Consider the following 21,422-nt stretch of genomic DNA (forward strand, 5'->3'; position numbering starts at 1 on the left):
TAACAATTATTATAGTATCTTAGAATTATACAAATGCTGCAGACATAATCACACTTACAAACATACATACTATATATATTTTTTCCCATGACAATACTCCAAAATGTACATTTAAAAAAGTTTACAGAAGGAAATCAAAGGTTAACTTTATGTATAAATCAAAATCACCAAATGCAAATCCATAAACATGTATAAATATTCTTTTTTTAATTTAAATTTATTTATTTTAATTAGAGGCTAATTACTTTACAATATTGTATTGGTTTTGCCATACATCAACATGAATCTGCCATGGGTGTACATGTGTTCCCAATCCTGAACCCCCTCCCACCTCCCTTGTTTACAACTAGTTTTTTAGCTCTGTCAACACAGACTAAGAGATTTGGAAACTTAAAGTGAAAGTTTATCTATTTCAGGTTAGAAGACAAAAGATTAAATAGTCATTGAATGTCATTAGAAGTATAGACTTATCAATATTTGACTGAAATAATTAGCTCAGGTACTTCATCTCTCTCATTTTGAATTTATATATTTAGACATTAAAGATATAAGGATTGTCTTCTATTTCTAAACTTTCAATGGATTAGTTTATTTGTTATAAATTAATTACAGATTCAGAAGGAATTCTGTGCAACAATTAAGGTAATTGGCACATTAATCAGATATTTTAAAAATAAGGATGTAAACATAAACATTATGAAAATAATGTAAAAACAGAGAAAAGAAAAATTTTCCATCATCAGATTGTGTAGCAAAAATTTGCAATTAAATGCAGAATAAACAAAACTAGGTAGTTTTTACTGAAAAAAAAATTAGAATCTAACTTTATGAATCATACATAAGGCAAAATCCCATTACTCTGAATACTTGAGTGGATTTAATGTTTTGGTTAGAAAGAAAATATGGAAATGCCTGAGTTCAGAAAAGCAAAAAAAATACCTTTTGTGTTACTGAAGCATACCACTGTTTACCTGTGTTAAGTCTGCCCTTATTTGTCTGATAGATTTCTCATTTCACTTTAAGCAACAAATGAAACAGTAGGGAACCCCATTCTCTTCCTTTTATCCATGATTTTGTACTGCTCTTTTGCTTACTGACTTTGTAATGAGCTAAGTTAAATCAATATCAATCAAAATAGAACTTTCAGTGTGTGTCAGTCCCCAAACATAAAACATACACTGTTGTTTAATTTAACCCACTGTGCCAGTTGGGTTACTCTAAGAATTTGTAGTGAGGACTGAGGAGGAACTGGATAATAGTCAGACCCACTGGCTAAAGGAAACATATTTAATTCAAGCTGTTGAAAATTAGTACACATTGAACTATGTGTCTGATAAGAAAGAGGACATTTTTGTGTCAGAAAATTTAGGGTGTAGGAAGCTTGGGTACTGCTATCAATCATGGACTCTCTCCCTCTGAGAGGTTATCTGCTGATGTAGAGAGAGAAAAAGGATAAGAAGTAACTTTGTAATCAACCCAAAAAACAATCCCAGGAATACATTATAAAGTAAGTGGATAGTGCTCAGTTCAGTTCAGTTCAGTTCAGTCACTCAGTGGTGTCCGACGCTTTGCGACCCCATGAATCACAGCATGCCAGGCCTCCCTGTCCATCACAAACTCCCGGAGTTCACTCAGACTCACGTCCATCGAGTCAGTGATGCCATCCAGCCATCTCATCCTCTGTCGTCCCCTTCTCCTCCTGCCCCCAATCCCTCCCAGCATCAGAGTCTTTTCCAATGAGTCAACTCTTCGCAAGAGGTGGCCAAAGTACTGGAGTTTCAGCTTTAACATCATTCCTTCCAAAGAAATCCCAGGGCTGATCTCCTTCAGAATGGACTGGTTGGATCTCCTTGCAGTCCAAGGGACTCTCAAGAGTCTTCTCCAACACCACAGTTCAAAAGCATCAATTCTTCGGCGCTCAGCCTTCTTCACAGTCCAACTCTCACATCCATACATGACCACAGGAAAAACCATAGCCTTGACTAGACGAACCTTTGTTGGCAAACTAATGTCTCTGCTTTTCAAAACGCTATCTAGGTTAGTCATAACTTTCCTTCCAAGGAGTAAGTGTCTTTTAATTTCATGGATGCAGTCACCATCTGAGGTGATTTTGGCGCCCAGAAAAATAAAGTCTGACACTGTTTCCACTGTTTCCCCATCTATTTCCCATGAAGTGATGGGACCAGATGCCATGATCTTCGTTTTCTGACTGTTGAGCTTTAAGCCAAATTTTTCACTCTCCACTTTCACTTTCATCAGGAGGCTTTTTAGTTCCTCTTCACTTTCTGCCATAAGGGTGGTGTCATCTGCATATCTGAGGTTATTGATATTTCTCCCGGCAATCTTGATTCCAGCTTGTGTTTCTTCCAGTCCAGCGTTTCTCATGATGTACTCTGCATAGAAGTTAAATGAGCAGGGTGACAATATACAGCCTTGAGGTACTCCTTTTCCTATTTGGAACCAGTCTGTTGTTCCATGTCCAATTCTAACTGTTGCTTCCTGACCTGCATACAGATTTCTCAAGAGGCAGGTCAGGTGGTCTGGTATTCCCATCTCTTTCAGAATTTTCCACAGTTTATTTTGATCCACACAGTCAAAGGCTTTGGCATAGTCAATAAAACAGAAAGAGATGTTTTCCTGGAACTCTCTAGCTTTTTCCATGATCTAGCGGATGTTGGCAATTTGATCTCTGGTTCCTCTGCCTTTTCTAAAACCAGCTTGAACATCAGGAAGTTCACGGTTCACATATTGCTGAAGCCTGGCTTGGAGAATTTTGAGCATTACTTTACTAGCATGTGAGATGAGTGCAATTGTGTGGTAGTTTGAGCATTCTTTGGCATTGCCTTTCTTTGGGATTGGAATGAAAACTGACCTTTTCCAGTCCTGTGGCCACTGCTGAGTTTTCCAGATTTGCTGGCATATTGAGTGCAGCACTTTCACAGCATCATCTTTCAGGACTTGAAATAGCTCAACTGGAATTCTATCACCTCCACTAGCTTTGTTCATAGTGATGCTTTCTAAGGCCCACTTGACTTCGCATTCCAGGATGTCTGGCTCTAGGTCAGTGATCACACCATCATGATTATCTGGGTCATGAAGCTCTTTTTTGTACAATTCTTCTGTGTATTCTTGCCACCTCTTCTTAATATCTTCTGCTTCTGTTAGGTCCATACCATTTCTGTCCTTTATCGAGCCCATGTTTGCATGAAATGTTCCCTTGGTATCTCTAATTTTCTTGAAGAGATCTCTAGTCTTCCCCATTCTGTTGTTTTCCTCAATTTTTTTGCATTGATCGCTGAGGAAGGCTTTCTTATCTCTTCTTGCTGTTTTTTGGAACTCTGCACTCAGATGCTTATATCTTTCCTTTTCTCCTTTGCTTTTCACTTCTCTTCTTTTCACAGCTATTTGTAAGGCCTCCCCAGACAGCCATTTTGCTTTTTGCATTTCTTTTCCATGGGGATAATCTTGATCCCTGTCTCCTGTACAATGTCATGAACCTCAGTCCATAGTTCATCAGGCACTCTATCAATCAGATCTAGGCCCTTAAATCTATTTCTCACTTCTCTATATAATTTGGTTGTGGTTTAGTCACTATATTGTGTCCAACTCTTGCAACCCCATGGACTGTAGACTGCCAGGCTCTTCTGTTCCTGGGATTTTTCAGGTGAGAATACTGGAGTGGGTTTCCATTTCTTTCTCCAGAGGATCTTCCCCACCCAGGAATCAACCCTGGGTCTCCTGCATTGCAGGAGAATTCATTACTGACTGAGCTATGAGGGAAGTCCTGGTGGAGGTGTTCAGTTAGAAATTAATTCAGAGATCAATATGGAATTTATAAAAGGAAACTTGTTCTTTTTCCTGATGAAAGAAATAGATACGTTAAGATCTAAGGAAAGGTATTAGTCTAACTCTTGAGTATATATTATTGCAGAGTCTCAAGGCCAGGAACAGAATTAATCCCTGCACCAGGATGCATGCAACCTGCAGTGACTCCCCGAGTGCAGAATAAAGAGTAGTTCACCTCAATCAACCCTCTGCCCAAATTGCTGCATCTAAAAATGATGCAGAAATTAGAGACAGTGCTAACTAGAAGGACTCAACTACAGGGAGTGCTGTTAAGGATGATATAAAGATCCTCGGAACTTGATGCTTGCCATGAAAAAATAAAATTATCATGCAAATGAACTTACTAGGGAATTATTAAATGATATTAGTTTAAAGTTTCAGCTTAGAACCTCATAGAAAGACATTATGTTTTCTAATTTTGGATAATATAAAAACACGCATCCATCCAAAGAATAGTTGTACCTTGTTGGGAGAAAGCATAGAGTTATTTGTTCTTGTTAATGAATTCAGTTATAAGCATATGGGATATATGAAAGCTGAATAGTCAAAAGGATAAACTATGCCAGTTGCTAAAGTGTTTTCTCATAGTTCCAAACTACTCTGTTTTGTGATGCTGGGCAGAGATTCTGCAAACTATATTTCTGCTTTGGCAACTGATTCCATATTAGACTTTGACAATTGTATGTACACCAGTAGATGGGGTGTTTAGAGGAAAAGAAAAGGGCATGATCCTTTCTATTGTTCCTTGTTCCTGTTATCTCCATCATAGCAGCATTTCCTCACCTAAGTAACTGAGCCATTCTCTAGAAATTAACTCTTTGTGCAGAAATTTTTGCCAACAATCCCACATCCAGCCACATCATATACCCCTCAGAGACATCAGGACTGGCTACCTGGTTTGCACTCCCTCCACAGATATGTGACTACCACCTATACAAAGTCCTTATTCTGATTTCATTATTACGCCACGGTTACAAACTGTGGCAGAACTGAAGTTTTGCAGACCTGCAAACTAGTTTATCTTACCCTGCCACAGGTGCATGGATGTTAGGAGAAGACTTGGGAGTTTGGCTTTAAAAACAAAACACACTTTAATGCACACAGTAATTGCAGTAGATATTTGCACCATTTTTCTGAATCACATTTTCCACTGAGAACTAGGAAGAAGGCATTGTTTTACAGCAGAGAACTGTCAAGACTTAGACACATGAGCATTTTATAATGAGTAATTTAGGAAATATGTCTAGCCTTTGCTTCAGAGGCATTCTCCTTATGAGGCATTCTCCTCTGTACTTGACAGTAAAGAGAGCTGTCCTCTGATCCAACTAGAAACATTGTCTCTTGCAAGATGTGCAGAAATGCAAAAGATATTTCAATGACTGTTTCCCAAAAACATCCACCACTCATTTCTACTGAATTCTGAAATTTTCCCAGTTCTATCCCACTCCATTGGCCATTCTGAGTAATCTGATGGAAAAATACTGGGATAAAACTTAATTATTTTGTCTCATACAACATTTAACTAAGGCTACTATTAACAGAATTCTAAAAAGCAGATTGATGAGACTAACCTGCTGCATATTTTCCTCAACTATGTTCTGTTTCTAAGACTTAATCAACTGAACAAATTCCATAAACTCCTGGGTTTACCTTGTAAATCAAATGTCTTTCTCCAAGTGTCTGTACTTACCTTTCCACTTGACCTGAAGCATTAACTCAGGGAAAGCAGAATAGCAATTGTAGCTAATTATTATGGGTTTCCCTGGTAGCTCAGGTGGTAAGGAATGCACCTGCAATGCAGGAGACACTGGTTTGATTCCTGGGTTGGGAAGATTTCATGGAGAAGGAATAGGCTAACCACTGCAGTATACATGGGCTTCCCTGGTGGTGGTTGGATCCTTGGTTTGGGAAGATCCACTGGAGGAGGAGGGCATGGCAACCCACTCCAGTATGAAGAATCCCCATGGACAGAGGAGCCTGGCGGGCTATAGTCCATGAGGTCACAAAGTCGGACATGACTGAACAACACAGCACAGCTAATTATTATAACATAATATTATATATGATATATTTATATATCAAATATAGTATAATATATAATATATAATTATAATGTATGGAGATGATCATATTATCTTTATACTTTATCTTGTTAATGTGATGTATCATGTTGATTGCTCATCCCTGGAATGAATCTTACTTGATTGTACACTTTTACTGTACTGTCTTTGTTTTGCTAATATTTTATTGAGAATTTTGTCTTCTATGTTCATCATGGCTATGATGGCCAGTAATCTGAGTATTTTTATAGTGTCTTTTTCTGGTTTTGATATCAGGGTAAGGTTGGTTCATAAAACAGTTTGAAGGCTTTCCTTCCTCTTCAATTTTTTGGAAGAGTTTAAAACAACATTTAATCTAGTTTGAATACTTGGTAGAATTTGATACAAGCATAAGTTGATTTGAGTTTTGAGGAAATTAGTTTTGTGATATGAACCAAAATTTTAATAAGGACAGTATATTTACTCATAATTAATCTTTTAAAGATTTATTCCATGTTGAAAAATCACATGATTAAATATATATGTACAAGAATGTTCATCAAAACCTTATAAAAGTGTAAACTGGGAGATGACATAAATATCCATCAACCAGGAGTTTTTAATACACAATGGAACATCTTTTCACAACAAGAAATATTAACATGAGTAAAGGATCATTATGTAGCAAATAAGAATGTAGTGTGTAATATGGACAGGGGTTTATGAGCGGACAAAGATCATACTCAGGCTACAATTCTCTATGAACCTCAAAGTCCACCAAATAATAAAACACTTATTTGTTTTATATTTTCCCATGCATATATATTTCTTTCAATAACCTCTTAGGAATAGGTAGTTGTGATCAGGACATTATTCAGGACTATATAAATACACTACAACTGTTTGCTCTCAAATGCTATAATTCTGTCTTTATCTGCCCATGATCTATCTACCTACCTACCTATGCATGTAAACAATAACCAAATAAATAAATAAAAGCCCATGGAAATCTTAAAGTGCTTGTTTATGGATGGTGGGATTGTTTGTGACTTTCCCTCTTAATTGTTAATATTGAGCATATATGTTTTATAATAACTTAAAAAAACAATATTTTTAAAAAACTAAATTATTCTGTCTCAAGACAGAATAAGTAATTTACCTTGTCTTGGGATTTTCAGGATAGTAATCCTCTTAACATTATCAGCAGAGAAAACAGGTGAAAATGAAATCATTATATGTGACAGATGTGCTCATATGAATTGATTAATCAAAAACATTTTTATAGGACAGGTACAGCACTATTACAGATGTTATTATTATCCCAAAGGAATGTAACTTACTCTGTCTTAGAAGATTCTATGAGTTAAGTTGGAATTCAGAAGAACTATGTATACTCATATAACTTATTTTCAACAGAGAGTTATTTACAAGTACAAAGCTGCACAATGCAACATAATTTCAAATTATTTCTTAGTCTTGTGATTCCTGGAGTCATCTTGAATTATAACTTATATCCTATTTTCTGAAGTTCCTCTGGCCCACTGATTTCACACTTATAGTTTTTGAGCATCTACTTTAAGCCCTTTCTCTTCACCACCCTCATCCCACGCCAAGCTTCTTGGATCTGCAGCTTTGATTAAGTGTTGGTCTCACAAATAGTCCTTATTTAATACAGTAGATTGGACAGGCTACCTGATTTTTTTTTTCCCCTGAAAATATCTTACTGAATTTTCTTGTCTCTCAGAATTAATTATTTCCACACTTTCTAGATTTGACCAAACGCTTAAATTGAAATGTGGTTTAGTGTAAAAAAGTAAAATTAAAATGTCAGAATACTAAGTAAAATAAGCTTTGAAAAAGATTCCAGGGTGTCACATCATTCAAGTAGACTTCTTTTTTCTCTATAACATACCATTTATATCATTGAAATGAGCAATTATGAAATAATTATTTCTTTACTTCAGAGGTCTTACAGTATTATTTCTTCCATTCTTATTAAGTGTTAGTAATGTGATTCAAATTAATTCTTTTTGCTAACATTTCAAGTTTCAATTCAGTGTTCTTAACAATGTCAATTTATACTTATTGTGCTTGCGAATCATTTGGCATAACTTAAAGGATGGAGTTGGCACCAGATTGGGATTTTTCTTTCAGTTAAAAGTGACATTACATGTCATTTTTGCCCATCAGTTCAGTTCAGTTCAGTCACTCAGTCATGTCTGACTCTTTGTGACCCCATGAATCGCAGCATGCAAGGCCTCCCTGTCCATCACCAACTCCCAGAGTCCACCCAAACTCATGTGCATTGAGTTGGTGATGCCATCTAGCCATCTCATCCTCTGTTGTCCCCTTCTCCTTCTGCTCCCAGTCTCTCCTAGCATCAGGGTCTTTTCCAATGAGTCAACTCTTTGCATGAGGTGGCCAAAGTATTGGAATTTCAGCCTCAGCATCAGTCCTTCCAAAGAACACCCAGGACTGGTCTCCTTTAGGATGGACTGGTTGGATCTCCTTGCAGTCCAAGGGACTCTCAAGAGTCTTCTCCAGCACCATAGTTCAAAAGCATCAATTCTTCAGTGCTCAGCTTTCTTCACAGTCCAACTCTGACATCCATACATGACCACAGGAAAAACCATAGCCTTGACTAGACGGACCTTTGTTGCCAAAGTAATGTCTCTGCTTTTGAATATGCTATCTAGGTTGGTCATAACTTTCCTTCCAAGGAGTAAGGGTCTTTTAATTTCACGGCTGCAATCACCATCTGCAGTGATTTTGGAGCCCCCAAAAATAAAGACTGACACTATGTGGAAAAACATTGTTTTAGAGGAAACTTTATAATTCCATGGACTGCATTAAAATGACAAGTAAAAAACTCTTTAAGATTCCAGCAAGACATGTTCACTGTCATTAGTCAAATAATCATTCTCTATTCCTTCATGTTTCATTAAATGCTTTTATATTAAAAAGCTATTTTTAAAGCAAAGGTATATATTCAAAATTTTAATGGCTGGGGAAATATTAGATGGATTATTCCCAGGAATATAAAGAGAAACAAAAGGGGAGTGAAATCAGTAGTACAAAAATAGCAGAAATCTTTGCAAAGCAACTATAAGCAAAGACAAAGCAAGCTAAATCAAAGATATTTGGACACTAGAATCACGCAATGATATGAGGACAGACAGCTAAATGTTATCAGTGCAGAGTATTCAGTTATGCTGTCATTCAAAGCTGTTGGGAGTGAGGCTGTACCGAAACAGGTCTGTCCTAAAGACGCTGATTCATGAGACAAATTTTGGGAAGAATGTCTCATCCCTGAGTTTCAACTTCTTCTTGTTGCCCAAGAACCAAAACAAAATTGTACAAAAAGAAGTGTTATCTCAATCAAAATTATTTTTGTTTCTTATTTTACCTTTTAAAAAGGAGCAGATTTGTTTTATTGCACATTTTCTTAATTTTATAAAAATTACCTTTTATGTATAACTTCTTGTTTAGCATTCCATCATTGGTATAATGATTTTGTATGCTATACCAAAAAATAAATGGAAGTGATCCTAAATCATCTTAGGAAAACAAATTATTTATTCTTATTGATATTCTTACTTACATTAATAATCAAAATTTTATACTACAAAAATAGAAAAGATATTTCACAGAATTGTGGAAAAATATTAGAAGTCATATAGGTGAATATTAAAAATCTAAACACGATTGCTACAAAAAGAGAGGAGGAGGAAAGTTAGAATATAGTTCTTATAGGTCTTGTGTGCATGCTTAGTTGCTCAGTCATGTCCAGCTCTTCGCATCCCCACGGACTGTAGCCCACCAGGCTCCTCTGCCCATGGGAAGTCTCCAGGCAAGAATACTGGAGTGGATTGTCATTCTCTCTCCCAAGGGATCTTCCCAACCTAGGGACAGAATCTAGGTCTCCTGCATTGCAGGCGGAGTTTTTACCAGCTGAGCCACCAGGGAAGCCCCTTATAGGTCTCAGTAAGACCTATCGTAGACATTCAAAGGTTTTTGTTTTGTTTGTTTGGTGAATTTGTGTTTTCATCTTATTTAATTTGTTTTCTATTGTGAAATTAGTTTCCTTTCCTAATGGCAATCATACTCATATTCCATGCATTTTCTAGAAACTTGGCTCCATCCAAAACCCCAGGGATGTAGCAAGTTTGCTAAGCCAATTAACCTACTCTATCACTGTCACAGAGATAGTACAGTTGAGAAGGAGATGACTCAAGACAGATCATGAAGAAAAAGAAAACTAAATCCTGATGTTACTTTTTCTCTCATTGCTTAGCTGGAAGTTTCTGGGATCACCACTCAGAGCTTAAGAGTAGAAGCAGCATTATGGAAAGAAAGCCAAACAATGCAACTGATGACATTGATTTGGCACTGTAGCACATCATGTCTGAAGTCATGATTACTGATTGACTTTTTTATGCGAATCAATAGACTATATTTTTGCTTAAGCCATTGTATTGAATTTTTTGTACCTGTAATAAAATGGGTTCTGAGACTCTTGGTGAGGCAAAACAACATGATGAATACTATCAGTAATATACTTCTGATTAGCTAAAACTCAATCATCTCCACCTTATTTGGTACTTACAAAAAAATCCCAAGATGGGCTTCCCTGGGGACTCAGTGGTAAAGAATCTGCCTGTCAATGCAGGAGACACAGGTTTGAACCCTGATCCAGAAGAATCTCATACAGCACAGAGTAACTAAACCCATGCATCACAACTACTGAGTCTGTGCTCTAGAGCTCCAGGAGCTGCAACTACTGAGCCCACATGCCACAGGTACTGAGGGCCAGTTGCCCTAAAGCCTGTGCTCCCTCAAAAATAGAAGTCATTACATTGAGAAGCCTGTGCACCTCAGCTAGAGAGTAGCACCCACATGCCACAACTAGAGAAAAGCCCATGCAGCAACGAAAATCAACTACTGTCAGTAAATAAATAAACAAAATTATAATAATTCTCTTCAAAAAAGATAATAATTGTTAGTGTTACATATAGCTTTAAATGAATCCAAGTAAAATTAAAATTTTTCAATTCATTTAAATAAAATGCACTAACAATTTAGATCATTAGATTGGTTACATTGATCATACTGCAATTAAAAAATTCACATATTTAGTTTCCACTTTTTGTACATGCTATATATTTTAAAGGGCTTCCCTTGTGGTTCAGCTGGTAAATAATCTGCCTTCAATGTGAAACTCTTAAAATACATTGTGATTTTAACAGTCTTAAACATGAAAGGCATTTCTTCTCCAATTCATCTCACAGTCCATAACATTAGCTTCAAATTCTGTCGCTGGTATGGTGTATCAATACTTTGTTACTATGCAGTTGCCAAATTATGTCTGATTCTTTGTGACTCCATGGACTGCAGCATGACATTCTTCTGTGTCCTTCACTATTTCCTAGAGTTTCTCAAATTCACATCAATTGCGTCTGTGATGCTATTTAATCATCTCATCCTCTGCTGTCCCCTTCTCCTTTGCCTACAATTTTTTTCCCACCATCAGGGTCTTTTCCAATGGGTCAGCTCTTCACATCAGGTGGCCAAAATATTGGAGCTTCAAGTTCAGCATCAGTCTTTCCAATGAATATAGGGTTAATTCCCTTTAGGTTTGACTGGCTTGATCTTGCAGTCCAAGGGACTCTCAAAAGTCTTCTCCAACACCACAGTTCAAAAGCATAATTCTTCAGTGTTCAGCCTTTTTTATGATCCAAATCTCACATCCACACATGACCACTGGAAAAACCATAGCTTTGACTAGACAGACCTTTGTCAGCAAAGTAATGTCTCTGCTTTTCAATATGCTGTCTAGGTTTGTCATAGCTTTTTTCCCAAGGAGCAAGCGTCTTTTAATTTCATGGCTGCAGTCACTATCTGCAGGGATTTTGGAGCCCAAAAAATAGTCTCTCACTGTTTCCTCTGTTTCCCTATCTATTTGCCATGAAGTGATGATACTAGAGGCCAGTATATTTGTTTTCTGAATGCTGAGTGTTAAGCCAACATTTTACTTTCCTCTTTGACCCTCATCAAGAGGCTCTTTAGTTCCTCTTCAATTTCTGACATGAAAGTGGTATCACCTGCATATCTGAGGTTGTTGATATTTTTTCCAGCAACTGATTCCAGCTTGTGATTCATCCAGCCCAGCATTTCACATGAGTGTTAATACCTAAGGACCCCTCAAGTTCAGTAGTCATACATGACTTGCAATAGTACCATAAACATCTTAGTTATGAGCCTTAGTGAAAACATTACAGATATCAGTATAGGTAATGAACACTGTTTATTGAGATTCCTAAAGCATTATACTAAAATCCTAGTTAAGAAGATGCAATGAGAACAGAATTTTGTGTTTTTCTTTCTGGCTTACTTCACTCTGTATAATAGGCTCCAGTTTCATCCACCTCATTAGAACTGATTCAAATGTGTTCTTTTTAATGACTGAGTAATACTCCATTGTGTATATGTACCACAGCTTTCTTATCCATTCAAAAAATAATAATAATAAAAAAAATTTTTTAAAGCACAACAATAAAGTTTAGAAAAGAAAAAAAAGAACAGAATTTTGAGAGAAGATTCCTTAAGAAAGGAAAGTTGAGTGAAAGAATAACAAGACAAAGTAAAATGTAAGCAGATATATTTGAAAATCGTCACAATGGTTTACATCCACTGATTTCAGCAAGTCTTAGGTGACACATTTTACTTTCCTGAAAAGTACTTGAAGAAATATATGCTGCAGCATAGCAAAGCAAATTCCTGGTCCACTACTTAACCAACTCTATTGATTGAAAAATAAGTTTATTCACACAAAAGGTAAGTACCTACCTTACAAAGTACCCAGCCTTTGCTTGCAAGGTGGTAGTGATGGATTAGTCTCTAAGTCATGTCTGACTTTTGTGACACCATGGACTGTAACCCTCAAGCTCCTCTATCTATTGGATTTCCCAAGCAAGAATGCTGGAGTGGGTCACAATTTCCTTCTCCACGGGATCTTCTCTACCCAGGGATCAAAATGCACCTCTTGAATTGGAAGGCAGATTCCTTACTGCTGAGCCACCAGAGAAGCCCTTGGTTGCATATCAATCATCAATTAATATGTTGCTATTACAATGATTAATATTTTGCAGAAAGTTGTTTCAACAGAAATTGCTATGAATCTTTATGAGGATCTTGAAATAACAAACAATCTGTTGGTTTAGAGGATGTTCATCTTTGTGGGGCAGTAGAGAGAGAAGGTTCAGTTTATATAAAAGAAGATGTTCTAGAAAAATGATGCATTTTTTAACAGCTATTTGGCATTGGCTTTATAAGTTGATGAAATTAGTTTGAATATTAATATGTAGTTTGAGAACAGTTTATTATCAACTTTTGATAATTGAAAAAATTGAATCTGAATATGTACTGTCTAGAACCAATAAATACACTGAATATTACAGCAATTACATACCTCAAAGCTGAAGATCTAGAATATGCATTTGATTAATAGAATAGCATGACTGGAACAATAAGGAAGAAGTCATTTAGTAGGTGAAATAAATCATTGTATGACTATTATATATCCCCACAAAAGTGGTATTTTGGTTATGGATAGGTGACAGTTCTTTAACAAAAGCTATGATGATGATGATTCCTGAAATGCCTTAGCATTCATTCACATATTTTGGGGGCTTCCCAGGTGGCGATAGTGGTAAGGAATCTGCCTGTCAATGGAGGACACACAAAAGACACAAGTTTGACCCCTGGGTCCTGAAGATCCCATGGAGTGGAAAAAGGCAACCCACTCCAATATTCTTGCCTGGAAAATTCCATGGACAGAGCAGTCTGGCAAATTGCAGTCCATGGGGCCACAGAGAGCCAGACATGATTGAGCAACTGAGCACACATACAAATACACACATATACATACATATTTTCAAGTTATTTTTCTTTGTTTTAATGCATAGGTTTGTAAGTCATTTACTCTCTCCTTTGAATAAAGTAACCGAAGAGTAGGCATATATATAGTTACAAATCCTTTGTACTTCTTAGATAACAAGATACAAAATCTAAGACTTTACTGGTCATATAAAGAAAAGGGATCTTTGATAATTGTATTTCTTTGTTTCTATTTCTTTTCTTGCATGCAGCTGCTAAGTCGCTTCAGTCGTGTCCAACTCTGTGAGACCCCATAGACAGCAGCCCACCAGGCTCCCCCGTCCCTGGGATTCTCCAGGCAAGAACACTGGAGTGGGTTGCCATTTCCCTCTCCAATGCATGAAAGTAAAAACTGAAAGTGAAGTCGCTCAGTCGTGTCTGACTTCAGCGACCCCATGGACTGCAGCCCACCAGGCTCCTCCATCCATGGGATTTTCCAGGCAAGAGTACTGGAGTGGGGTGCCATTGCCTTCTCCATTTCTTTTCTTGCATAGCAAATAATACAATCACTGCAATAATTGAATGATTTCAATCATATAATTATTCCATTAATCTATCTAGTATCTTTTGTTGTATCAATACTATTTACAATTATTCTAATATAAAAAACTTCTAATTACATGTCAATTTTTTTCAATTTTTATCTCACCATTAGAATCACTGTATGTGAGAAAATACTAATACAATACTTTATATGATAATTTTATTTCATATTATTTCTTGGGCCCAAATTTCCAAAATAATAATAAATAATAAAAATATGGTGCATGTGTGTGTGTGTATGTGTGTGTATGCAGAGGTTAATCTAATATTTTAGGGACTACCTCTACCATTTCATATTCAAATAATGTGACCATGAAGTTGCAATAGATATTTAGTGACTTTCTAAAGAATAAAAGAGATGACAGTTGTTTGCTGGGATTAAATATAAAATGATCTCAAATTATAATCACTGAACTTGGAAATCAGCTTAGAATTAGTTTATATTATGTCATCATCTAACAAATGAATATACCCAGCTGGAGCAGTTCATAATTTATTGACTTGACATTTTTTGCAGTCAAAATTTTGAGTATATACAACTTTATATTAGTAATCAGTACGAAAATGAAATTCAAAGCATCCAATATATTTGATTTATTATTCTACTGAGCCTGAAGCCAAATAAATATGTTGCCTAACCATTTGGCAATATAAATATTCATCACCATCAGGGTGAGATGGATTCACCACCAGCATGTGTCTTTTAGGCAGTAATGCTATTTAGTAGAAAGTTCTCAGAATACTACAGTGGCTAACTTTGTCATAAAATGTTTTTACAGTTAAAACACAGAGGTCTGGTTTTTGCTATTCTGTTTCAATTTTCTGGGAAAACAAAATGTCCATGTTCTATGAGAAGCAGAGAAGAGTAAGAAAGTATACATTTGTAATAATTTTCCATACAGACTTAAATTTTATATACTGGGTTATATTTTGAAAGATAATATATATGTGTATATATATATATATAATATAAACAACCTTTTTATTGAACAGTTTATCTTACTTTTTTTTTCTTATATACTTTGTAGTGGTTTCATGTCATTGTTATTTCACATAAGCAAGAACTATGGCTCAGAATTTAGTGACAGAAAAATTCTTACCAGGCCCAAGTATGAGAAAACTTATTTTAAACTAATATGCATAAATGAAAGGCTTTTACATTGTGGTCACTCACTGAGAACCATAAATCCTGGTGTGTGAAATCAAGGTGGGTCTTAGGAAGTATTACTATGAACACAGCCAGTGGAGGTCCAAATAAGATCTCCTGGGAGGTAGTTTGAGGTGGGGGGAAGGGGTATTAGAATCTACCAGCAAAATCTAAAAGTCAAGGAACAATCAAATGTCATACCTGTTTCAGTAAACATTCAAATGGTATACTCTAGGTATAATCTTCAGAGAAATTCTTATTCTAAATTTTAAATTCTTATTCTTGTTCTTAAATTTTATTTTTAAATAGGTTTTTCAATTAAAGTCCAACTGTAAAATTCCCTTCATACTAAGAAAATGCAAATTTGAACACTTTCCAAGAAAATACAGACAAAAGTAATAGCTTAGGGTGAAATGATTTCTGATCCTAAAATACTATAGAAAAAAGGATCAATCTATGATATAATGAGAGTAAAAATGACCACTTATTTTTAACTTAGAATGCCAGGAACAAGTCATCTTGAAAGGCAGAATGGAATAAATAACACCACACATGGAAAGGAATGAAAACATTTTGGTGGGAAAGAAAGTGTTTGTACTTCTGTTTTCCCTTTATCCTTCTCTTCTATTTATTTGAAAAGAAGGTATAAATTATGCAATGAAAGAAACATCAACATTGACACAATAATAAGATAATTCTACACTGGGGGGAATTTGAAGCTGGAAATATGGCAGATACTTCCAGATAACAGAACAATTTTCTATAGCTGCAGCGGCCTTGAAACAATGTATTTAAACATTTAGGATTGTATGTTTTTCCTGAAAACATCTGCGTTTTCCAGTAAACAATCTTAAGTATATACATATACTTTAATGATTTTTACCAGCCCTTCTCATTCTCCTTCCTTCCACAGACACTACTGACTTTACCCACTTTTTTCCCCTCACCCTAGTCACTCATGAAAGGTTCTTCTGTTTCTTAGCCAGTTATTTAAACTTTTCTGATAGCCCTTGGACTGCAAGGAGATCCAACCAGTCCATTCTGAAGGAGATCAGCCCTGGGATTTCTTTGGAAGGAATGATGCTAAAGCTGAAACTCCAGTACTCTGGCCACCTCATGCAAAGAGTTGACTCATTGGAAAAGACTCTGATGCTGGGAGGGATTGGGGGCAGGAGGAGAAGGGGACGACAGAGGATGAGATGGTTGGATGGCATCACTAACTCGATGGACGTGAATCTAAATGAACTCCGGGAGTTGGTGATAGACAGGGAGGCTTGGTGTGCTGTGATTCCTGGGGTTGCAAAGAGTCAGACACGACTGAGCAACTGAACTGAACTGAACTGATATCCGGGTACTAGGAAGAAAGTTAATCTGAGAGCTAAAAGTAGTAATAAAGCTAGAACTCTTATAGAATGGATTCTGAGACTGTTTTGGAAAGAGTTCTAGAAGTAGTTGTAAGTATGAGAAGGTATATGACAGATAAATTATTGTGGTAGATTGTATGTATTACTTTCTTATCACCTAAACAAAGTACTCATTTTTTTCTTTCTTTTTTTTTTTGTTTTTTGCTAAATTGATTTTTGAAGATAGATGGAATTTGTTTTTTAAAAAACACTGTTTCACAGAAGACCAAAGCATGTGGCTTCTATTTTCAACAGGAAATATATTTCTGCATTTATGTTTCTTGCTATGTCAATGTTCATCTTTACATTTGTACGCATTCACATGCTTATATCTATTTATATTTATATATTTTTGAAAGTAGTGTTTATAGACATCATATTTTATAAATTATAACTATAAAAGAATTATTTCCAGTTAACAAAAATTAAAATTAATTAAAGTGTGAATTAAAATGTAATTCACACTTCTAAATTGTCCACAATAAATTAGGTCTTTTACTTAAATTGGAGAAGGAAATGGCAACCCACTCCAGTATTCTTGCCTGGAGAATCCCATGGATGGAGGGGCCTCGTGGGCTACAGTCTATGGGGCTGTAGAGAATCGGACACAACTAAGCAACTAACACACACACACTTAGATTACTTTTAATTTTTATAATGATAAATAAAAATATTACACCCATTTAACTTGCTCATTATAAGACAACAAATACTTTGTTGACTGAGGATTTGAGGTAATATATTTTCTGTTTGGTGTTTATTTATGCAATATTTGACTTCCTTGAGTAAAGCAGAATACCACTAAAGACAGTGTTCTTTTCTTCAATGATTGTATATTTTCTTAAATATACAATTAAGTTTATTGTAAAAATGTACTTAGCAGCCCAAATAAAATATGATTTCCTTGAAAGAAGATCATAAACTGAATGAGGTCTCACTATAGGTAACATCTAAGCAAACAAAAATAGGATGAGTAATTGATTAGGTCACTGTTAGAATTCCTAACTGGAAAAAAAAAATACTGTGTAGTTATGTTACTTTATTACTCAGATATTCTTTTATTTTTATTGAAGCAGAGTTGATTTACAATATTGTGTTAGTTTCAAGGGTATCTTGACTCATCAGATCAGATCAGTTGCTCAGTCGTGTCCAACTCTTTGCGACTCCATGAATCACAGCATGCCAGGCCTCCCTGTCCATCACCAACTCCCGGAGTTCACTCAGACTCACGTCCACCGAGTCAGTGATGCCATCCAGCCATCTCATCCTCTGTCGTCCCCTTCTCCTCCTGCCCCCAATCCCTCCCAGCATCAGAGTCTTTTCCAATGAGTCAACTCTTCGCATGAGGTGGCCAAAGTACTGGAGTTTCAGCTTTAGCATCATTCCTTCCAAAGAAATCCCAGGGCTGATCTCCTTCAGAATGGACTGGTTGGATCTCCTTGCAGTCCAAGGGACTCTCAAGAGTCTTCTCCAGCACCACAGTTCAAAAGCATCTTAATTCATAACTAGTACAAATTTAAATTCTACTTATAAGGAGATAGATGAGAAAATTTTAATATATTTTATGTATACTTTAAAAATGAATCCTCAATACTTCATTTTTTCTAAAAAATCTATGATTTGCAAATTTTAAGTAACCACCATTTCTTTGCTACTATGAAAAATGACTAAAAAGATAATATTTTGACCATTTAAAATATCAAATCATATCAATGCAGTTTTTCTAACCTTTCAAAAACTAAATTTGTCACACTAGATTCAAAAGATAAAAGCTATAATTTCAGTTGCATTTATTGTGCTCTCTGAATTTCAAGAGAAAATTAACTAATGTGGAAGTAAACACTGCCTAATAACACCCTAACATTAACCTCTTTTCATATATTCGTCAATCTGTTAATTATTATTCATCAAAAGTTCTGCATGATTAGAGATGAGAAAAATAGGGTCAGAGGACTCATGATCGTAGCAATAGAGACAATAACAGTTAAGATCACCAGCTGTTGCTATCCCTGCTATACTTGATATTTATGATTCTGAAAATAACAGAGCAGCTTATAAAACAGTACAAAGATGTAACTATGGTGAACATTTTTAAAGAAAGGATTTTTGGTCTTAAATGAGGGTTGGTTTATTAGATTCAATTCAGTTCAGTTCAGTCACTCAGTCGTGTCTGACTCTTTGTGACCCCATGAATCTCAGCACACCAGGCCTCCCTGTCCATCACTAACTCCTGGAGTTTACCCAAACTCATGTCCATTGAGTTGGTGATGCCATCCAACCATCTCATCCTCTGTCATCCCCTTCTCCTCCTGCCCTCAGTCTTTCCCAGTATCAGGGTCTTTTCAAATGAGTCAGCTCTTTGCATCAGGTGGCCAAAGTATTGCAGTTTCAGCTTCAACATCAGTCCTTCCAATGAACACCCAGAACTGATCTCCTTTAGGATGGATTGATTGGATCTCCTTGCAGTCCAAGGGACTCTCAAGAGTCTTCTCCAATGCCATGGTTCAAAAGCATCAATTCTTTGGTATTCAGCTTTCTTTATAGTCCAACTCTCACATCCATATTAGATTAAAAGGAGAAAAAAAGAAATGGAAAATGGGCAAACATGGATGAAACATAAAGAAAGAGAAAGAACAAGTTATTAGGGGATCATCTTTATTTAAAGACAATTATTAGGGTGTTGCTTCCCTCATAGTTCAGTCAGTAAAGAATCTGTCTGCAACTCAGGAGACCTGGGTTTAATCCTGGGTCATGAAGATCCTCTGGAGAAGGAAATGGCAACACAGTCCAGTACTCTTGCTTGGAGAATCCCATGGACAGAAGAGCCTGGCTACAGTCCATGGGATTGCAAGAGTCAGACACGACTTAGAGACTGAAAAACCAGCCATTATTAGGGTGTTTGGTTCTGTTACTCCAGAACCAAGTCCTAGGGACATCAATCAACAAATGTTAATATATTCTAATAATTATAACAAATGCTTTTATTTTATCAATATAACATGCATTAACTGATGTCTTACTTTAAATCAGCAGCATTTTTTTGAGGCTTAGACTTAAACTTTTGTAAGATACTAGATTTAGAGTGGTCCTTATCTTAGGAATAGTGTAGCCCCTCTATCATGATGGAAACCATTGAAAATATTTAATAAAATGTCCATATATGTAAATATCTTTCTCTACTCTGAGTAGCATGTTTGAATGATTCACAGACCTGAGGGAGTTCAGTGAATTTTCCAGCTTACAATTTCCCATTAATTGTCATTTATATGGTAGTCTTTCTTTGCCTAGCTTCCTGAAGTTCAATCTAGTGCATTTTGAGTTTGATATTCAGCCAAACATTATGTATCTCTTAAGTAGAATTATGAAGCTCTTTTCCTGCAAAGACCCCTCTTCTCCAGACTCTACTTAGACAATTCTAGTTCCCATGTTGTTCAGTCGTTCAGTTGTGTCCAACTCTTTACAACCCTATGGATTGCAGCATGCTAGGCCTCCCTGTCCCTCACCATCTCCCAGAGTTTGCTCAAGCTCATGTCCATTGATTTGGAGATGCCATCCAACCATCTCATCTTCTGTCATTCCCTTCTCCTGCCTTCAATCTTTACCAGCATCAGGGACTTTTCTAATGAGTCAGCTCTTCCCATCTGAGGTCCAGAGTATTGAAGTTTAAGCTTCAGCATTAGTCCTTCCAATGAATATTCAGGGTTGATTTACTTTAGGATTGACTGGTTTTACCTCCTTGCTGTCCAAGGTACTCTTAAGTCTTCTCCACAGTTCAAAAACTTCAATTCTTTGGCACTCAGACTTCTTTATAGTACAACTCTCTCATCTATACAAGATTACTGGAAAAAAAATAATAACTTTGACAACATGGACCTTTGTTGGAAAAGAATGTGCCTATTTCTAATACACTGTCTTGGTTTATCATTGTTTTTCTTCCAAGGAGCAAGACTCCTTTAATTTCATGGCTGCAGTCACTGTCCACAGTGATTTTGGAGCCCAGGAAAATAAAGTCTCTCATTGTTTCCATTGTTTCCCCATCTATTTGCCATTAAGTAATAGGACCAGATGCCATGGTCTTTGTTTTTTGATTGTTGAGTTTTAAGCCAGCTTTTTCACTCTCCACTTTCATCTTGATTCCAGCTTGTGCTTTGTTCAGTCCAGCACTTCCCATGACGTACTCTGAATATTAGTTAAATAAGCAGGGTGATAATATACAGCCTTGAGGGACTCCTTTCCCAATTTGGAACCTGTATGCTGTTCCAAGTCCAGTTCTAACAGTTGCTCCTTTACCTGTGTACAGGTTTCACAGGAGGCAGGTATGGTTGTCTAGTATTCTCTTCTCTTTAAAAAGTTTTCCAATATTTTGGGAGGTGGGTCATAGAGGATCTGGCTGTGGTTTATGTCAGAGAATGTTTTGCCTATGTTTTACTCTAGGAGTTTTATAGTTTCTGGTCTTATGTTTAGATATTTAATCCATTTTGAGTTTAGTTTTGTATATGGTGTTAGAAA

The sequence above is a fragment of the Bos taurus genome, chromosome 7, assembly GCF_002263795.3.
Source record: "Bos taurus isolate L1 Dominette 01449 registration number 42190680 breed Hereford chromosome 7, ARS-UCD2.0, whole genome shotgun sequence".
NCBI classification, from domain to species: domain Eukaryota; kingdom Metazoa; phylum Chordata; class Mammalia; order Artiodactyla; family Bovidae; genus Bos; species Bos taurus.